Source organism: Nicotiana sylvestris, chromosome 1 (genome assembly GCF_000393655.2).
Source record: "Nicotiana sylvestris chromosome 1, ASM39365v2, whole genome shotgun sequence".
Lineage (NCBI taxonomy): Eukaryota > Viridiplantae > Streptophyta > Magnoliopsida > Solanales > Solanaceae > Nicotiana > Nicotiana sylvestris.
Genome location: NC_091057.1, coordinates 83,178,691 through 83,198,934, shown reverse-complemented (window position 1 = coordinate 83,198,934; position 20,244 = coordinate 83,178,691).

Sequence of the window (20,244 nt, the reverse complement as noted above, 5' to 3'; positions counted from 1 at the left end):
TAAGGCCCATATAGTAATGATTGTTGAGTGGAAGGAGAGGGCTGTAAAATCCAGCGAAAGGCTAGAATATTTGGAGTACAGTTTGATGGAATTGGAGGGAAAGATAAGAAAGAGAGTCACTGACTACCAGAATGCTGAGGGAAATGAAGGGCATTTGGCAAAGGCATTCTTACTGCTGAACCTGTGCGAGCTGGGAGAGTTGATCGACAATAGCATCTGGTCTGGAGATGGTCCTTCTAGGATCAAGTAGATTGGATTTACTTGCCTTGCTTTTAAATGTAATAAGGCCAATTGCCATTAGCAACATTATCTTATTTAGTGTCGTTTTGGGTCAATTATTTTTACAAAATGAGGCAATTATTAGCACTGAATTTCTCCAAATTTATTTGTCGCTAGGCCTACCTTGGGCACAACGAGGCTCCGAAATTAGGACATGAATTTACATTCCTACAATACGTGTTTAAATACTGCAAACATTTTAGAACCCTTACTGACTTATTTACCTTTTGTTTTTCTTTATTCTTTATTTCCATCCCCCAGTTCGGCCTCAACTTCCCTTCATTCGGGTTTAGGGTGTTTAGTATGATCTTCCTTAGTATTAAGTCCCCGATATTGAAGTTTCGAAGGTTGGTCCTTCGATTGTAATACCTTTCGATCCGTTGTTTTTAGGCGGCCAATCAGACTAAGGCGGCTTCGCGCCTTTCATCTAATAGCTCTAGGCTCGTGTTCATAGCCTCATCGTTTGATTCCTTGGTAGCATATCAGAATCTAATACTTGGTTCACCAATCTCTATCGATATTAGAGCTTTAGCGCGGTAAACCAACGAGAACAAGGTGGCCCTAGTACTAGACTTTGAGGTTGTACGGTATGCCCATAAGTCTTCGGGAAAGATTTCCTTCCATTTCCTTTGGATTCAGTTAACCTTCTTTTGAGGTTTTGGAGTATGATTTTGTTGGTCGATTCTGCTTATCGTTCCTATTAGGGTGATAGGGTGTTCACAGGATCCTTTTGATCTTGTGGTCTTCGAGAAATTTGATCACTTTGCTGCTGATAAATTGTTTCCCATTGTTGCACACAATTTCGGATGGCATTCTGAACCGACATATGATGTGGTCCCAAATGAAGTCGATTACTTCCTTCTCCCTGACCTTCTCGTATGCTTGGGCTTCAACCCACTTAGAGAAATAGTCAATCATAAATAATACGAATTGAGCCTTACCGGGTGCCCATAGTAGAGGGCCAACAATGTCCATCTCCCACTTCATGAATGGCCATGGTGACAAGACCGAATGCAGCAGATCCTCGAGTTGGTGAATCATCGGAGCATGTCTTTGGCATGCATCACATTTTTGTACGAAATCCTTCACGTCCCTTTCCATATGTATCCAGTAGTAACCAGCTCTCATTACCTTTCGAACCAATGATTTGGTGCCTGAATGGTTTCCGAAGGTGCCCTCATGAACATCCCTCAGAACGTACTTGGTATCTCCCGGTCCTAGACATATTGCTAGTGGACCTTCGAACATTCTTCTGAACAAGGTTTCGTCTTCACACAAGCTGAATTGGGTTGTCTTAGTGCGTAGGGTCCTTGATTCTTTTGGATTTGAGGGCAGTTTCCCCGTCTTCAAATATTCTACATATTTATTTTTCCAATCCAAAGTCAAGCTTGTAGATTTTATTTCGGCGTGACCTTCTTCCACTACCGATTTCATGAGCTGTACAACTGCCCCTGATTTGAGCTTGTCATCTTCAACCGACCACCCTAAGTTTGCAAGGGCATTGGTCTCGCTATTTTGATCTTGAGGTACGTGTTACAAAGTCCACTCTTTGAACCGATGTAATGTTACCTATAACTTATTGTCACGACCCTAAACCCGGACCCGGTCATGATGACGCCTCTCGTGAAGACAATGCCAGCCGATACTTCCCATATCCAATTATTAACAGTTAAACAATAAGAAATAAATCTAAAACATGATAAGATAATCCAAAGTTAACAGATAATAGCATAATTTGCGAAAAATAACCCATCACAGCCCGATACCGGGGTGTCACTAGTCACGAGCAGCTACAAGTTCTAATACAAGTCTGAGAAGTCTACAAACTATTGCAAACTGTCTGATAAAGAGATAGAAATTATAATGGGGAGAAACACAGGACAGCAGACGCCAAGTAGCTACCTTATGGACTCTCAAATCTGCCGGGAGCTCTCAACTCGCACTGGCAGGATCTGCAACGCCTGAATCTGCACATGGGATGCAGGGAGTAAAGTGAGTACTCCAACTCAGTGAGGAATAATCATAAATAAAGACTGAAAGCAGGAAATCACGTAAGGCACAAAAGCATTCTATAATATTGCAGTAAAACCAATAAAATAGTAAACCAGTGAAAGATAGGTAAAAATACATTAACTCAAATTTAACTTCATGAAAAGCTTTTTTCAACTATTAAGCATGGTAATTGGCAGGCAATTAAGAAAAATGCACACAAAGGTTCGCCCCTCGGGCATAATATCAACAAATCCGTCTCTCGGGCAACATCTCAGAATAATACCAGCCCCTCGGGCTCAATCTCACATCACAATGGGTACCCGCGCTCACTGGGGGTTTGCAGGCTCCTGTAGGGGCCCTTACGGCCCAAGCGCAATACCAAGCCACCTCGTGGAATCATCACTAGGCCCTCGGCCTCATATCAATCTAGCCACCTCGTGGCATACATATCTCAAGCCCTCGGCCTCATAATCAGTATCTAATGTTTCCTCGCAACATAGGCCCTCGGCCTTACTCAGACAAAATCCTCACAAGCCACTCGGGCAATAGTAAAACATGATTCTCAGCCCAAAAATATCATTTAAAAGATCATGTAAGTGTTAAAACAAAGTAAACATGGCTTGAGTATGAAAACAATAAAATATAACATGACTGAGTTCAAGTATACAGTCAAAACAGTGAGGAAATACCAGTAAAAATCTCCGAAGGGTTCAAATAGTTGGCACAAGGCCCAAATATGGCATTCAACCCAAATCATGATGATAGCAAATAGATTTCAATCAAATACGCGGTAAAATAGTCATTCGGGACGGACTAAGTCACAATCCCCAATAGTGCACGACCCCACGCTCATCATCAACCGTGTGCGTCACCTCAATATAGCACAACGATGTGCAAGTTTGGGGTTTCATACCCTCAGAACATCATTTACAATTATTACTCACCTCGAACCGGTCAAATCTCTAGCTCGCAAAGCCTTTGCCCCTCGAATCGGCCTCCACTCGCGTCGAATCTATCCAAAATCAGAACAAGGACGTCAAAATATGACAAGGGAACAAAGCCCAAGCAAAAATAATCAATTTACAACATAAATCCCGAAATTACCAAAACCGGACCCCGGGCCCACGTCTCGGAATTCAATAATTTTTACATAAATAGATTCCTTATCTCCCCACGAGTTGATACATATCAAAAGTTCTGAAATCCGACTTCAAATGGTCCTTCAAATCCTCAATCAAGGGTCTAAGTTTCCAAGCCCTAGTTCCTCATTTTTTGTCTTAAATTCCATGATTATTTAGGTGGAATTCACATTAGAATCGAGTTTTAAGTCCAAGAATCTTACCCCCAAGTGATTCTCCTTGAATCCCTCTTCAATCCGCTTCAAAAAGCTCAAAAAATGATCAACAATGGAGCAAATAAACCCCAAAATCGCAGACAAGACGAGTATTTAAACATTCTGCCCAGGCCTGAAATCCTTCTTCGCGAACACGGTCAAAGCCTCGCGTTCCCAAAGAAACCACCCTATCGCTAACGCAATGCTTTACTCAGACAGACCTTCGCGATCGCGTTCCCCCTATCACGAACGCGATGTGTTAAATTCCCCTGAAGCTCAACTGCCCATTTCTTCTACGCGAATGCGACAACATGCCTGCGAACGCGATGCACAAATGCCCAGCCCTTTGCGAATGTGGAGCCTTCTTTGCAAATGCGAAGGCTAACTTTCCAATTTCCTCAACTGATCCTTCGCGAACGCGAGGGTCCACTCACGAACGCGAAGAGTAAAATACCTGCAACAATTGAAACCAAATTCTGCAATTTTATTCAACTTAAAATGATCTGTTCAACCCTCCGAAACTCACCCAAGGCCCCCGGGACCTCAACCAAAGGCACCAACATATCCCAAAACCTTACTCAAACTTGTACCAATCTTCAAAACACCTCAAACAACATCAAACCAACCAAAACACATCGAATTCAAGCCTAAGTTTCCAAAATCTTCCGAATTCCGATTTTGATCAAAAACCCAACCAAACCATGTCTGAATGACCTAAAATTTTGCACACACATCCCAAATGACACAATGGAACTACTGAAACTCTCGGAATTCCATTCCGACCCCTATACCAAAATCTCACCTACCAACCGAAATTTGCCAAAAGTCCACTTTCGCCAATTCAAGCATAAATCTACTCTGGACCTCCAAACCTCATTCCGATCATGCTCCTAAGCCCCAAATCACCTCTCGAAGCTAACCGAACTATCGGAACTCATATCCGAGTCCTCTAATGTAACGACCCGATCGGTCGTTTTGAGCTCCGGCGCGTCATTCAGCAGTTTGAGGCCATGAGCAGCTTCATCTCAGGTATATTGACTTGAGTGTATGGTCAGAATTAAAATTCAGGAAGTTTGGAGTCAAATCTAAATGGAAATTCTCATTTTGAAAGCTTAAAATTGAAGAAATGAACTAGGATTGGAATTTTGAGTAAAATACCTCGGAATTAGGATCCGAAGGTTCCAGCAGGTTCGTATGATGATTTCGTAATTGGGCATATGCCCGGATCGGGTTTTGGATAACCCGGGAGCGTTTTGGCGCCTATTGTGGAAGATAGCATTTTAGAAGAAATTGCATCAGTTTGGCTTAAAATGCATTTCAGTGTTATTGATGTCCGTTTGGAATTCCGAGACTGGGAGTAGCTCCGTATGGTGATTCTGGATTTGGGAGCGCAATCGGAAGTGAATTCGGAGGTCCGTAGGTCATTTTGGAGCCGTTTGGCTAAATATAGAAATTTGAAGGTTTTTGAGAAAATTCGACCGGAAGTGGAAATTTTGATATCGGGGTCGGAATGCGATTCCGAAAGTTGGGGCAAGTCCGTAATGTCGAATGTGACTTGTGTGCAAAATTTGAAGTCATTCCTGAGTGATTTTGGTAAGGTTTGAGACACTTAGTCTCTTTTAAGGAAGCTTAAGTTGGAAAAGTCAACCGGATATTGACTTATGTGTTAGAGCGCTCGAAATGCAAATTTTATGGTTCGGATAGCTTTTTTAGGTTATTTGGGACTTAGGAGTGTGTCCGAAATATTTTTGTGATGACCGGTATAGAATTAAGCTTGAATCGGCAAAGTTAGTATTTTGGTGAATTCCGGTTGATAGGTAAGATTTTGATCCGAGGCTCGGAATGGAATTCCGAGAGTTGTTGTAGCTTCGTTATGTCATTTTGGACTTGTCTGCAAAATTTGAGATCATTCGGACTAGTTTTGACGTATTTCGACATCAGATGTGAAAATTTGAAGTTTCAAAGTTCATAGGCTTGAATCCGTGGTGAATTTAGTATTTTTGCGTTGTTTTTGGTGATTCGAAGGAACAAATAAGTTTGTGTCATATTATGGGACTTGTTAGTATACTTTGTTGGGATCCCATGAGGCTCGGACAAATTTTGGAAGAGTTTTTGGAAGATTTTTGCCGTTTTGAGCATAAATGTAATGATCTAAATGTTCATTTTTAGTTCTAGAGATCCAAATTTGATTTCGAGACTTCCTGACTTTTGATAATGAATTATAGGACTGATCTGGAAATTTTGGTCTAATTTCATCAAGTCACGATTAAGTTTTTGACACGAAACATGAGTAATTGTTTAACGAGCGAAATGGATATCGCACTAGGCAAATGAGCTCCGAATTGAGTTTCGATTGCAGGGTTGTGTTTGTATTATTATTTGTGACTCATAGGAACAAGAATCGTCTAATTCCGAGTTCGTATGATGGAGTTAGAGCCATTTTAGTGAAAAATGGCTATGCTGCAATTTAAATTAGCTGCTGGTGCATTTGTTTAGCAGCAGTGAACAGTAACCCGCGCGTGAACAGTACCGCGTGAGTGAACAGTAATTGCGAAAAATCAGGGCAGTGAGTTTATATCCGATTTTGGGTCATTTTTCCACCATTTTCAGTCATTTTGAGAGCTTTTGGATGGGGATTGAAGGGAGTTTCAACTGAGATCGATTGGAGGTAAGTTTTATGAGTTAAATACATGATTTTAATGAAGAATCATCCTTGAAATCCATGAAAACATAGCCAAATTATAAGAAATTAGGGTTTGAGATTGAAATTCTAAAATGAAGATTTGAGGGGTCATTTGAACTCCGATTTTGGTAAATTTTATATGTACGGACTCGTGGTGAGACGAGGAATCCGGTGATGTGACTTTCGTATTTTTTCGAGAAGTGGGCTCGGGGATCGGGTTTTGCAAAGTTCGTGATTTTTGATATTTTTCGAGTCTTTTCGATTGAGTTATATTCCCTTATCCTATTGTAATATATTCCTTGTGGTTTTGGCAATATTCGACACGCGAGGAGCTCGATTCGAAAGGAAAGGGCATCACGGAGTAGTCGTTTGGCCGTCTTGAGGTGAGTAATAGATGTAAATGCTGTTCTGAGGGTTTGAAACCCCGGACTTTCACATCGTAACGCTATATTGAGGCGTGACACGCACTCCATGGCGAGTGCGGGGTCGGATACTATTGGGGATTGTGACTTGGTCCATCCCGTGTGATGTTTATACTATACTGGTGATTGATACACATACTTCATTGATATTACTGGGCTTGATGCCATGTTTGGGGCCTTGTGCCGATTTGTAAAATCCTTCGAGGATTGATATTACTGCTTAGCATGATTTGCATATCATTTAATTTCAGTCCAAGGTTTTAAATGTTGTTTTGCAAACTCAGCCATAATTCTAAGTGTTGAAAACTTAAATGATATTTTTAAATGTATTCCGGGCTGGGAACTTCTGTTTTGTAAATGCCCAAGGGGCTTATTATATTATTTTCTGGACTGATTATAAAGTGACTTGAAACAGTGGTAACAATGACACTGTGTGATATACTTGAAACAGTGGTAACAATGACACTGTGTGATATACTTGAAACAGTGGTAACAATGACACTGTGTGATATACTTGAAATAGTGGTAACAATGACACTGGATGATATACTTGAACAGTGGTAACAATGGCACTGTATGATATAAATTGGTCAGGTAACAATGGCTGACCGGTCAGGTAACAATGACTGACCAAGATATTGTTGCGGCTGTAGGAGCCCCTCCGGAGTCTGTACACACCCCCAGTGAGCGCCATCGATGATAAATAAATATGGATAGCTCGAGCTGCACGCCGGAGTGGGTACTGAAATGTACCATCATATGCATTGCATTGTATTCATGTATTTGTATCTATACTGTTGTTTAGCTGCTCAGTTCCATATGTTGCTGTATATTTGGATTTTAGCTTACTTTATGTATTTACTGTGTTTTCTTATCTTCGGACTGTAGTTACTTTTATTACTCACTGGGTCGGAGTACTCACTTTACTCCCTGCACCTTGTGTGCAGATCCAGGGCAGTCTCAGGCACAGTAGATCCAGTTGATCAACGGATCCAGCATTTTGGGAAGTATCAAGGTAGTTGTACGACGTTCGCAGTATTGATTTCTTCCCTCATATCCTATCCTTTTTTATTTCCGCATTATCAGACTTTGGATACACTATGTATTAGGATGATATTCTGTATTCTAGAGGCTCAGATTCATGACACCGGGTCCTAGTGAGATTATGTTGTGTATTTTGTTAAACTCTTCAGCACTTTGATCTTGAATTAATTGATATTTCCATCCGCTATTTTTGATAAATTGGGTTAAGTGTTGAATAATGGTCGGGCTTGCCTAGTAATTCGTTGGGCGCCATCACGACCGGGATTTGGGTCGTGATAAGTTGGTAACAGAGCCTAGGTTACTTGGTCTCGCGAGTCATGAGCCGGTTTAGTAGAGTCTCGGGGATCGGTACAGAGACGTCTGTACTTATCCTCGAGAGGCTGCCGAACCTTTAGGAAAACTTCACATTCTTGAATTCTTATCGTGCGTCCTTGATTCATCTTGAAAAAAAAACTTTTGAAATTCCTTCTGCGTGATCGTATGCACCAACGGGCACTCAGTATCAGATCTGTCTCGATGGCTTTGATTCCCCGATCGAGGGGCGAGGTGTAATCTCTGTGAGTTTGAAGTTAGACCAGTCTGGAGGACTTGAGGCCAAATCTTTTCCAATGGCTTGAGCACCGAGGTGCTGATTTTGTGAGCAAGTGTTTTGAACTCATATGTTCATTATTGTCCTTGTTAGCCGGAATGGCGGTTCGATATCCACGTGATGAGTATGTTAGTGTTGCGAGGTGTATTTGTACGACTTGGTAGTGGCAAAGAAGCCTACTGGATAGTAGATGAACTGTTAAGTGATTCGTTTCTTATTGTGATCTGTTGAGTAGCCCGAGTTATGGGTGCGTGAAGAATATTTTTCGTGTCTCCTAGTTAGATAAATCTGGGAGCTGAGATCACTTCCGTAAATGTATTATGACGAAATCATTGAGTCAAGGAGACCACCTTGAAGGTCGAAAATATTAAAGAAAGAATATGTACCTACTTGGTCGAATAGCCCAATAATGGAGGGTTGAAGAGTATTTTCTATGTGTTATGATTCAAATAGGTGCAATGCATGTCCATGTATCAATTTAGATTTATGTAATTGATATGCATTGTGATGCTTTGTCAAGTTGTGGATGTGTTGTTAGGATGGTTTTGGTGATTCTCTGGCAGGTGGATAGGACCAATTACAAAGGAGGCTCTGCCGAAATTTTTGAAAAATTTAGGACTTAGTAAAAAAAAAAATTGGTCGCCTAGAGAGTGGGCTTAACTGTTGTGTGAGTAAATGCAAGAATTGCAGAAGAGTTAAAATTCCAGATGATTCGTGTTTCCACGAGCTTATGATGAAGTGAGTTTAATCTCACCATGATATTACGACAGCAATAGAGTATATGTGTTGTGATCTATGGATTCGAGCCAAGTTGGGGAGCTTGCTGTTGATTAGCTGATTGCATGGTTTATTACCTGCGTGAATTCTGGTTATTGGCGTATTGGTGGGTTATTGCAGCTACGGAAAAGGACCATGAGTGGTAATTTGAGTAAATGAATTGTTGGATGCATGCTATGGTTAGCCTTATTGGCTCATGTTCAGACTTGAGGGAAGATTCATGATTTATGCCTCGTATAGGTGCAGGCTTCGAGGGAAGTGATCCCTCTAGGTGCTTTATCGAGAGGGTATTCATATGTTATAAAATTCAGTAGAGTTGGTTGCATTCGGGGCCAAGTCAGAGCTGGGTGGCTCTCAATAGCGGTCCTAGTTAATTCAAGAGGTAAAGTGTGGTGCCTAATGATTTTGAGTCTATAAGTACGGTTAAGAGTCAAGCTTTTGAAGCAGCTTATGAAGAAAGGCACAGAATGTTCTATGATGTTTTGACTTGCGGTGTAGCATTTGAGAGACATGAAATGGTCATGGTATTTGAGACAGCATGGTCTCGTGATTTAAGGTCACTCGGGGTGAGTTTGGTTGAAATAAGTTAGGTGTTAAAGGGAGATATTATTATTTCTAAGGCAATCAAGGATAAATTGGAAGGAAGTAGATTGATTAGCCATAGTTGAGTTGGTATACTGGTGTCAGTGATCGGTTCGTTCAGCGTGATCGAGTTATGCATGTGAGGCTTGTCGGCCGCAGTGATTGATGTTATTCTGAAGCATTCTTTTGTTAGGGCCTATTATGAGTAGGCGGATCCCAGAAAGTGTTATGGTGGCTTGGACAACTACTTAGAGATTGGCATATTCGACGATTATGAGGATTCGCCTGTATGCTGCTATAGTTCTCCTGAAGTGAGTTAAATGGAAAGTCTTATGTGATGAAGTATTAGCCTATCGGCGGTTCCAGAGTTGTGATGGAAATCGCGTCTATCGTATATTGGCACGTGAGGTGCAGTGAGTGGTATGGAATTTGAAGTAAGGACCAAGGTTGCAGTTTGGTCAATGACTGTGATGTCACGATCTCGGATGAGCAGTATATGAGTTTCAGTGTTTTGAGTAAGATGGGTATTGACGTCAGTATCACCTGAGGTCGGTGTTCTGTGAGAAAGGCTTTGCATCCTGGTTAGGGATTCTTGATCGCTTTTCAGCGTTAGTGCAGCCGGTGGTTTGGATGTGCAGACCCGTTAATTATTTCGGAAGATGGTGGGAGCTTGTCCCACAGGAATATTGTATAAGTGTGACATGTAGTCACTTGATTAATTAGAAATTTAAACCAAGTATGAGGATTTTGGTAATATCATCCATTTGAGAATTTATGCTTGGAGGACACTCTGCTTATTGGGTTATGGACCTGTGAAATATTATTGGCCTAGCTTGGCACGATCAGGATCGACTAGAGGTCGGTGGATAGATTTAAATGTGGAAGTGAGCCTTACGTCAGGCCAGTTGTGTTTATTTCAGCAATGCTCTCTTTATGAAAGGATAGTCACGGTCTTATTTCGTGGTCAGCTAATTTATGTAAAGATATATTGCGCTGTATGAGTTGTGAGACGGCTTGGTAAATTCCTTTTGTGTTGAGGTTTCGCTCAGCGGTGATATTATATGAGCAAGAAGGCTCTTGAGACTTACATCATGTATCGCACCTCAGTTGTGCTTGAGTTTGTAGCCTATAGAGCTATATGTTTCCTTGGGAATAGTATTATGCACCTTAGTGTGTTTATGACCGATATCCGATGTTTTGATGTGATGAGCTTTTCAGCTCAACGTATATCTCCTTATGTGATTTCTATATGTGGATCGGGTGGCACGCCCCCATGGGTATGTTGTTTGGATCGGGTTGCGCGCCGCAACAGTGTGATGTTCAGTTCATTGCCCATATTTGCTTTTATGTGTTCTGTTTCCCTGTTTTCTGAGGAAGTCCATGTTAGTGTGCGAGTTGAGTAGTTCCTCCCAGAGTTCGCCTTCCTTTTGTATCGCGTTCGAATTGGTAGCCCACTGGCATATTGTGGCGTCTTGTGGGATTTTTTATTATGTCCGAGGTGACATATTGCCTGAGCAGTTCTTATTGGGTGAGACGAGGTTACTAGATTTGGGGTTAGTGCAAACTGATTATATGAAGTATATTATAGAGCAAAGATCATTCTTTGGTTTGAGACAAGGTAATGGAACTTGTCAGGAGTATAGATCCAATGAATTGTTGACTCAACAGTTGATTATGAATTTCGGCACATCTCTTCAGTCATATCGGTGTTGTAAAAACTAGAGCAAGACCTATGTAGGTCATGAGATGCAATGGGAGCATCAGATTTGTGGAATTTCGACTATTATGTTTAAAGAATGTTATTGTGGTCCTATGAGTAAAGTGATGCAAAGTGTGAATTCAGCAAAGTTATGCAGCCATGTTGGGTACAGCGTGTGGAGATTGATATGGTGGTCGTATGATGGAAACAGGCTTGGCAGGAAATTCAGGATGTTGGAATTGGACCTAATGGCTTATTTGCTTGAATAAGGGAGTATACCTACAGAGTTGTCGAGCTAATGTGCTCAACTGAGTGGTGGTAGCACGGGAAGGTGCATGAGGTGTTAAACAAGTGATTTCAGACTACTTTAGTGTAGTTCTCAGCACGTTCGAGAACGAACGTATGTTTAAGTGGGGGAGATTGTAACGACCCGATCGATCGTTTTGAGCTCCGGCGCATCATTCAGCAGTTTGAGGCCATGAGCATCTTCATCTCAGGTATATTGACTTGAGTGTATGGTCAGAATTAAAATTCAGGAAGTTTGGAGTCAAATCTAAATGGAAATTCTCATTTTGAAAGCATAAAATTGAAGAAATGAACTAGGATTGGAATTTTAAGTAAAATACCTCGGAATTGGGATCCGAAGGTTCCAGCAGGTTCGTATAATGATTTCGTACTTGGGCGTATGCCCGGATTGAGTTTTGGATAACCCGGGAGCGTTTTGGCGCCTATTGTGGAAGATAGCATTTTAGAAGAAATTGCATCAGTTTGGCTTAAAATGCATTTCAGTGTTATTGATGTCTGTTTGGAATTCCGAGATTGGGAGTAGCTCCGTATGGTGATTCTGGATTTGGGAGCGCGATCGTAAGTGAATTTGGAGGTCCGTAGGTCATTTTGGAGCCGTTTGGCTAAATATAGATTTGAAGATTTTTGAGAAAATTCGACCGGAAGTGGAAATTTTGATATCGGGGTCAGAATGCGATTCCGAAAGTTGGGGCAAGTCCGTAATGTCTAATGTGACTTGTGTGCAAATTTTGAAGTCATTCCTGAGTGAATTTGGTAAGGTTTGAGACACTTAGTCTCTTTTAAGGAAGCTTAAGTTGGAAAAGTCAACCGGATATTGACTTATGTGTTAGAGCACTCGAAATGCGAATTTTATCGTTCGGATAGCTTTGTTAGGTTACTTGGGACTTAGGAGTGTGTCCGGAATAATTTTGTGATGATCTGTGTAGAATTAAGCTTGAATCGGCAAAGTTAGTATTTTGGCGAATTCCGGTTGATAGGTAAGATTTTGATCCGAGGCACAGAATGGAATTCTGAGAGTTGTTGTAGCTTCGTTATGTCATTTTGGACTTGTCTGCAAAATTTGAGATCATTCGGACTAGTTTTGACGTGTTTCGACATCGGATGTGAAAATTTGAAGTTTCAAAGTTCATAGGCTTGAATCCGTGGTGAATTTAGTATTTTTGCGTTGTTTTTGGTGATTCGAAGGAACAACTAAGTTTGTGTCATATTATGGGACTTGTTAGTATACTTTGTTGGGATCCCATGAGGCTCAGACAAATTTTGGAAGAACTTTTGGAAGATTTTTGCCGTTTTGAACATAAATGTAATGATCTAAATGTTCATTTTTAGTTCTAGAGATCCAAATTTGATTTCGAGACTTCCTGACTTTTGATAATGAATTATAGGACTGATCTGGAAATTTTGGTCTAATTTCATCAAGTCGCGATTAAGTTTTTGACACGAAACATGAGTAATTGTTTAACGAGCGAAATGGATATCGCACTAGGCAAATGAGCTCCGAATAGAGTTTCGATTGAAGGGTTGTGTTTGTATTATTATTTGTGACTCATAGGAACAAGAATCGTCTAATTCCGAGTTCGTATGATCGAGTTAGAGCCATTTTAGTGAAAAATGGCTATGCTGCAATTTAAATTGGCTGCTGGTGCATTTGTTTAGCAGCAGTGAACAGTAACCCGCGCGTGAACAGTACCGCGCGAGTGAACAGTAATTGCGAAAAATCAGGGCAGTGAGTTTATATCCGATTTTGGGTCATTTTTCCACCATTTTCAGTCATTTTGAGAGCTTTTGGACGGGGATTGAAGGGAGTTTTAACTGAGATCGATTGGAGGTAAGTTTATGAGTTAAATACATGATTTTATTGAAGAATCATCATTGAAATCCATGAAAACATAGCCAAATTATAAGAAATTAAGGCTTGAGATTGAAATTCTAAAATGAAGATTTGAGGGGTCATTTGAACTCCGATTTTGGTAAATTTTATATGTACGGACTCGTGGCAAGACGAGGAATCTGGTGAAGTGATTTTCGTAATTTTTCGAGAAGTGGGACCAGGGCTCGGGTTTTAAAAATTTCGTGATTTTCGATACTTTTCGAGTCTTTTCGATTGAGTTATATTCCCTTAGCCTATTGTAATATATTCCTTGCGGTTTTGGAAAGATTCGACGCGCGAGGAGGTCGATTCGAAAGGAAAGGGCATCGCGGAGTAGACCTTTGGCCGTCTTGAGGTGAGTAATAGATGTAAATGTTGTTCAGAGGGTTTGAAACCCCGGACTTTCACATCGTAATGCTATATTTAGGCGTGACACGCACTCCATGGCGAGTGCGGGGTCGGATACTATTGGGGATTATGACTTGGTCCATCCCGTGTGATGTTTATACTATACTAGTGATTGATAAACATACTTCATTGATATTACTGGGCTTGATACCATGTTTGGGGCCTTGTGCCGATTTGTAAAATCCTTAGAGGATTGATATTACTGCTTAGCATGATTTGCATATCATTTAATTTCAGTCCAAGGTTTTAAATGTTTTTTTTTGCAAACTCAGCCATAATTCTAAGTGTTGAAAACTTAAATGATATTTTTAAATGTATTCCGGGCTGGGAACTTCTGTTTTGTAAATGCCCAAGGGGCTTATTATATTATTTTCTGGACTGATTATAAAGTGACTTGAAACAGTGGTAACAATGACACTGTGTGATATACTTGAAACAGTGGTAACAATGACACTGTGTGATATACTTGAAACAGTGGTAACAATGACACTGTGTGATATACTTGAAATAGTGGTAACAATGACACTGGATGATATACTTGAACAGTGGTAACAATGGCACTGTATGATATAAATTGGTCAGGTAACAATGGCTGACCGGTCAGGTAACAATGACTGACCAAGATATTGCTGCGGCTGTAGGAGCCCCTCCGGAGTCTGTACACACCCCCAGTGAGCGCCATCGACGATAAATAAATATGGATGGCTCGAGCTGCACGCCGCAGTGGGTACTGAAATGTACCATCATATGCATTGCATTGTATTCATGTATTTGTATCTATACTGTTGTTTAGTTGCTCAGTTCCATATGTTGTTGTATATTTGGATTTTAGCTTACTTTGTGTATTTACTGGGTTTTCTTATCTTCGGAATGTAGTTACTTTTATTACTCACTGGGTCAGAGTACTCACTTTACTCCCTGCACCTTGTGTGCAGATCCAGGGCAGTCTCAGGCACATTAGAGCAGTTGATCAACGTATCCAGCATTTTGGGAAGTATCAAGGTAGTTGTACGGCGTTCACAGCATTGATTTCTTCCCTCCTATCCTATCCTTTTTTATTTCCGCATTATTAGACTTTGGATACACTATGTATTAGGATGATATTCTGTATTCTAGAGGCTCAGATTCGTGACACCGGGTCCTAGTGAGATTATGTTGTGTATTTTGTTAAACTCTTCAGTACTTTGATCTTGAATTAATTGATATTTCCATCCGCTATTTTTGATAAATTGGGTTAAGTCTTGAATAATGGTCGGCCTTGCCTAGTAGTGCGTTGGGAGCCATCACGACCGGGATTTGGGTCGTGACATCTAACACATAAGTCAATAGCCGGTTGACTTTTCCAACTTAAGCTTCTTCAAAAGAGACTAAGTGTCTCAAACCTTACCAAATCCTTTCCGAACCGTAACAAATCAACCCGATCACATATAGAACCATTATACAAAGCAATAAGAAGCAGAAACGGGGGAAACAGAGCGGCAACTCATGAGACGACTGGCCGGGTCGTCACATCCTCCCCAACTTAAACAAACGTTTGTCCTCGAACGAGTCAAGAAACATACCTGAAGCCACAAACAGGTGAGGATATCTGCTCTGTATATCCCGCTCGGTCTCCCAGGTAGCCTCCTCCATGGGCCGACCTCTCTACTGCACTTTCACTAAAGCTATATCCTTTGACCTCAACTTTCGAACCTGACAACTCAAAATAGCTACTGGCTCCACATCATAGGTCAACCCATCATCCAACTGAACCGTTCTGAAATCCAAAACATGAAACGGATCCCCAATATACTTGCGGAGCATAGACACATGAAATACCGGATGCACACTCGACAAGCTGGGTGCCAAAGCAAGCTCATAAGCCACCTCCCCAATCCTCTAAAGCACCTCAAAAGGCCCAATGAACCGAGGACTCTATTTACCTTTCTTCCCAAATCTCATAACACCTTTCATGGGCGAAACCTTCAACGGAACCATTTCACCAACCATGTAGGACACATCTCGAACCTTCCTGTAAGCATAACTCTTTTGCCTCGACTGCGTTGTATGAAGCCTCTCTTGAATCACCTTCACCTTTTCCAAAGCATCTTGCACCAAGTCTGTCCCCAATAGCCTAGCCTTACCGGGCTCGAACCAACCAACTGGAGATCTATATCGCCTCCCATACAAAGCCTCATATGGAGCCATCTAAATACTTGACTGGTAGCTATTATTATCAGCAATCTCTGCAAGCGGTAGAAACTGATCCCATGACCCTCCGAAATCAATGACACAAACACGCAACATGTCCTTCAATATCTGAATAGTGTGCTCGGACTGCCTGTCCGTCTGAGAGTGAAAAGTTGTGCTCAACGCAACCTGAGTACCCAACTCTCGCTACAGAGACCTCCAAAACTGCGATGTAAACTAAGTGCCCCTATCTAAAATGATGGAAACTGGGACACCATGCAAACGAACAATCTCTCGAATATAGATCTCTGCCAACCGCTCTGAAGAATAGGTAGTACACACAGGAATGAAGTGCGCAGACTTGGTCACCCGATCCATAATCACCCAAATAACATCGAACTTCTTCAAAGTTTGTGGAAGTCCAACTACAAAGTCCATAGTGATTCGCTCCCACTTCCACTCTGGAATATCCATCCGCTGAAGCAAGCCACCCAGTCTCTAATGCTCATATTTCACCTGCTAACAATTGAGACACTGAGCTACAAATCCCACAATGTATTTTTTCATTCTTCTCCACCAATAGTGTTGCCTCAAATCCTGATACATCTTCACGGCACCCGGATGAATGATATACCGCGAGCTATGGGCCTTCTCTAAAATCAACTCCTGAAGCCCATCCACACTGGGCACACAAATCCGGCCCTGGATCCTCAACACCCCATCATCACCAATGGTTACATCTCTGGCATCATCGTGCTGAACTCTGTCCTTAAGGACAAGAAAATGCGGATCTTCATACTGGCGCTCTCTGATGCAATCATATAAGGAAGACCGAGAAACCATACAAGCCAATACGCGACTGGGCTCCGAAATATTTAATCTCACGAACCGATTGGCCAAGGCCTGAACATCAACCGCAAAAGGTCTCTACCCAACTAGAATATATGCCAAACTCCCCATACTCACTGCCTTTCGGCTTAAAGCATCGGGCACCACGTTGGCCTTTACCGAATGGTACAATATAGTGATATCATAATCCTTTAGCAACTCTAACCATCTTCGCTGCCTCAAATTAAGATCCTTCTGGTTGAGCAAGTGCTGGAGGCTACGATGATCGGTAAACACCTCACAAGACACACCATACAAGTAATGTCTCCAAATCTTCAACGCATGAACTATGACAGCAAACTCTAAATCATGAACAAGGTAGTTCTTCTCATGGGGCTTCAACTGACGGGAAGCATAAGCAATAACTCTACCCTCTTGCATCAAAACACAACCAATACCAACTCTCGAAGCATCACAATACACGATATATGAACCTGAAGCTGATGGCAAAACTAACACTGGAGCTGTGGTCAAAGCTGTCTTGAGCTTCTGAAAGCTCTCCTCACACTCATCCGATCATACAAATGAAGAACCTTTTTGAGTTAACTTGGTCAAGGGAGATGTGATAGATGAGAATCCCTGAACAAAACGGCGATAATAACCCCCCCAAACCAAGAAAGCTGCGAATCTTTGTGGCTGAGGACGGTCTAGGCCAACTCTGAACCGCATTTATCTTCTTCAGATCAACATGTATACCCTCGCTGGACACCACGTGCCCCAAGAAAGCCACTGACCTGAGCCAAAACTCACACTTGGAGAATTTTGCATAAAGCTTCTCCTCTCTCAATCTTTGAAACACAACCCTCAAATGCTCCGTGTGCTCCTCCTGACTACACGATTCCACCAGAATATCATCAATGAAGACTATGAAAAACGAGTCGATAAAAGGACGAAAAACACTATTCATCAAATGCATGAACGCTGTTGGGGCATTGGTTTGCCCAAAAGACATCACCAAGAACTCATAATGACCATATCGGGTCCTGAAAGTTATCTTAAGAATATCCGAGTCCTTAATCTTCAACTGGTGATAACCAGAACAGAGATCAATCTTGGAGAACACTCTCGCTTCCTGAAGCTAGTCGAATAAATCATCAATGCGAGGCAAAGGATACTTGTTCTTAATTGTTACCTTATTCAATTGTCTATAATCAATGCACCTCCTCATAGTGCCACCCTTTTTCTTAACAAATAGAACCGGCGCACCCCAAGGTGACATACTAGGCCGAATGAACCCCTTATCAAGGAGTTCCAGAAGTTGTTCCTTTAATTCCTTCAACTCCGCTGGTGCCATACGATACGGCAGAATAGAAATGGGTTGAGTGCCCGACACCAGGTTAATACCAAAAATCAATATCCCTATCCGGAGGCATGCCCGACAGGTCTACAGGAAATACATCGAGAAAATCCCTCACAACTGGAACATAATCAATACTGGGAGTCTCAACATCGACATCCATCATGAAGGAAAGATATGAAAGACAACCTTTCCCAACCATACGCTGGGCTTTCAAGAATGAGATCACTCTACTGGGAATATAATCAGTCACACCTCGCCACTCAATCTGTGACACACTCAGTATAGCCAATGTGACTGTCTTAGCATGACAGTCCAGAATAGCACAACACGGAGATATCCAATCCATGCCCAAAATGACATCGAAATCCACCATACATAATAATAAAAGATCCACACGGGTCTCCTGACCCCCAATAGTCACCACACACGACTGGTACACACGGTCTACAACAATAGTATCGCCCACCGGGGTAGATACATGAACAGGAGAAGTAAGAAACTCACGGGGCGTACCCAATTAACGAGCAAAGTATGATGACACATGAGAAAAGATGGAACCGGGATCAAATAATACAAAGGCATCTCTGTGGAAGATTGAAACATACCTGTAATAACAACATCTGAAGCAATAGAATCGGGTCTGTCCGAAAGTGCATAGAAACGGGCCTGACCACCACCTGATCGACCTCCCCCTTTGGGGAGACCCCTCTGGGCCGATGACTGATTCACCTACATGCCTCAAACTGGAACAAACATAGCACATAACCGTGCAATCGACTAATTAATAGTGGACTCCCCCGCTTGGCTCAAAGCCATAGACCAAAATATACACAATAACTCATAACGCATATACTTTATTGCTGCCATAATACCATAGTGAGATTAAACTCAATCCGTCATAAGCTCATGGAACACAGACCATCTAGTACTTTATATCTCCTACAAATCTCGCATTCACTCCCATAGTAGTCAATCCTACTCTCTTGAGCAACCCAAATTCAAATCGTAAAACATATATTTCCCTGGTAACAGAGATATTCCAATAAATGACATAAGGGATTACGCCAACTTCAGAACAATCCGCAGGAGATAACCCTACCTGCTTTGCCTCAAACTAACATTTCTGTATACCTTCCACCGTCATAAACATTACGCAGTCACTTAAACTTCTTAAACCTGAACTCAGATCGCAACATGAAATTTACTCCACTCCCAACTAGGAAACATGGAAAGATTCTTCACACACCCATAACTCGGGGCTATACGTCAAATCAAGATGAAAATCGAGCACCTAACAGTCCTTCTATCCTCTAGAAGACCCTTATCATCACTTCCAAATCACATGAATACATCTCACAATCACATCACCTCCCTTAATAGGGATACAATAGAACATATGGATCCAGAAACACACGCTCACGAAGTCAACGACTCAGGGCTTAAGCTATAGGCCAAAATCCAGCCTCGAGTCCTCCAGGCTGGCCCAACATCAACGCACAGAGATCACATCTCGCCTCTCGATCAGGGAATCACAAGCCATCGATGCATATCTGATACCGAGCGCTCATGCGTGCATACGAACGCGTGGAAGGAATGTTACTTTTCAAGATGAATCAAAGACGCACAATAAGAATTCAAGAATGTGAAATTTTTCCTAAAGGTTCTACAGCCTCTCGAGGATAAATACAGACGTCTCTATACCGATCCGCGAGACTCTACTAAACCTGCTCATGACTTGTGAGACCTATGTAACCTAGGCTCTGATACCAACTTGTCACGACCCTAAACCCGGTACCGGTCGTGATGGAGCCTCTCGTGAAGACAAGGCCAGCCGACACTTCCCATATCTAATTATTAACACTTAAACCATAAGAAATCAATCTAAATCATGATAAGATAATCC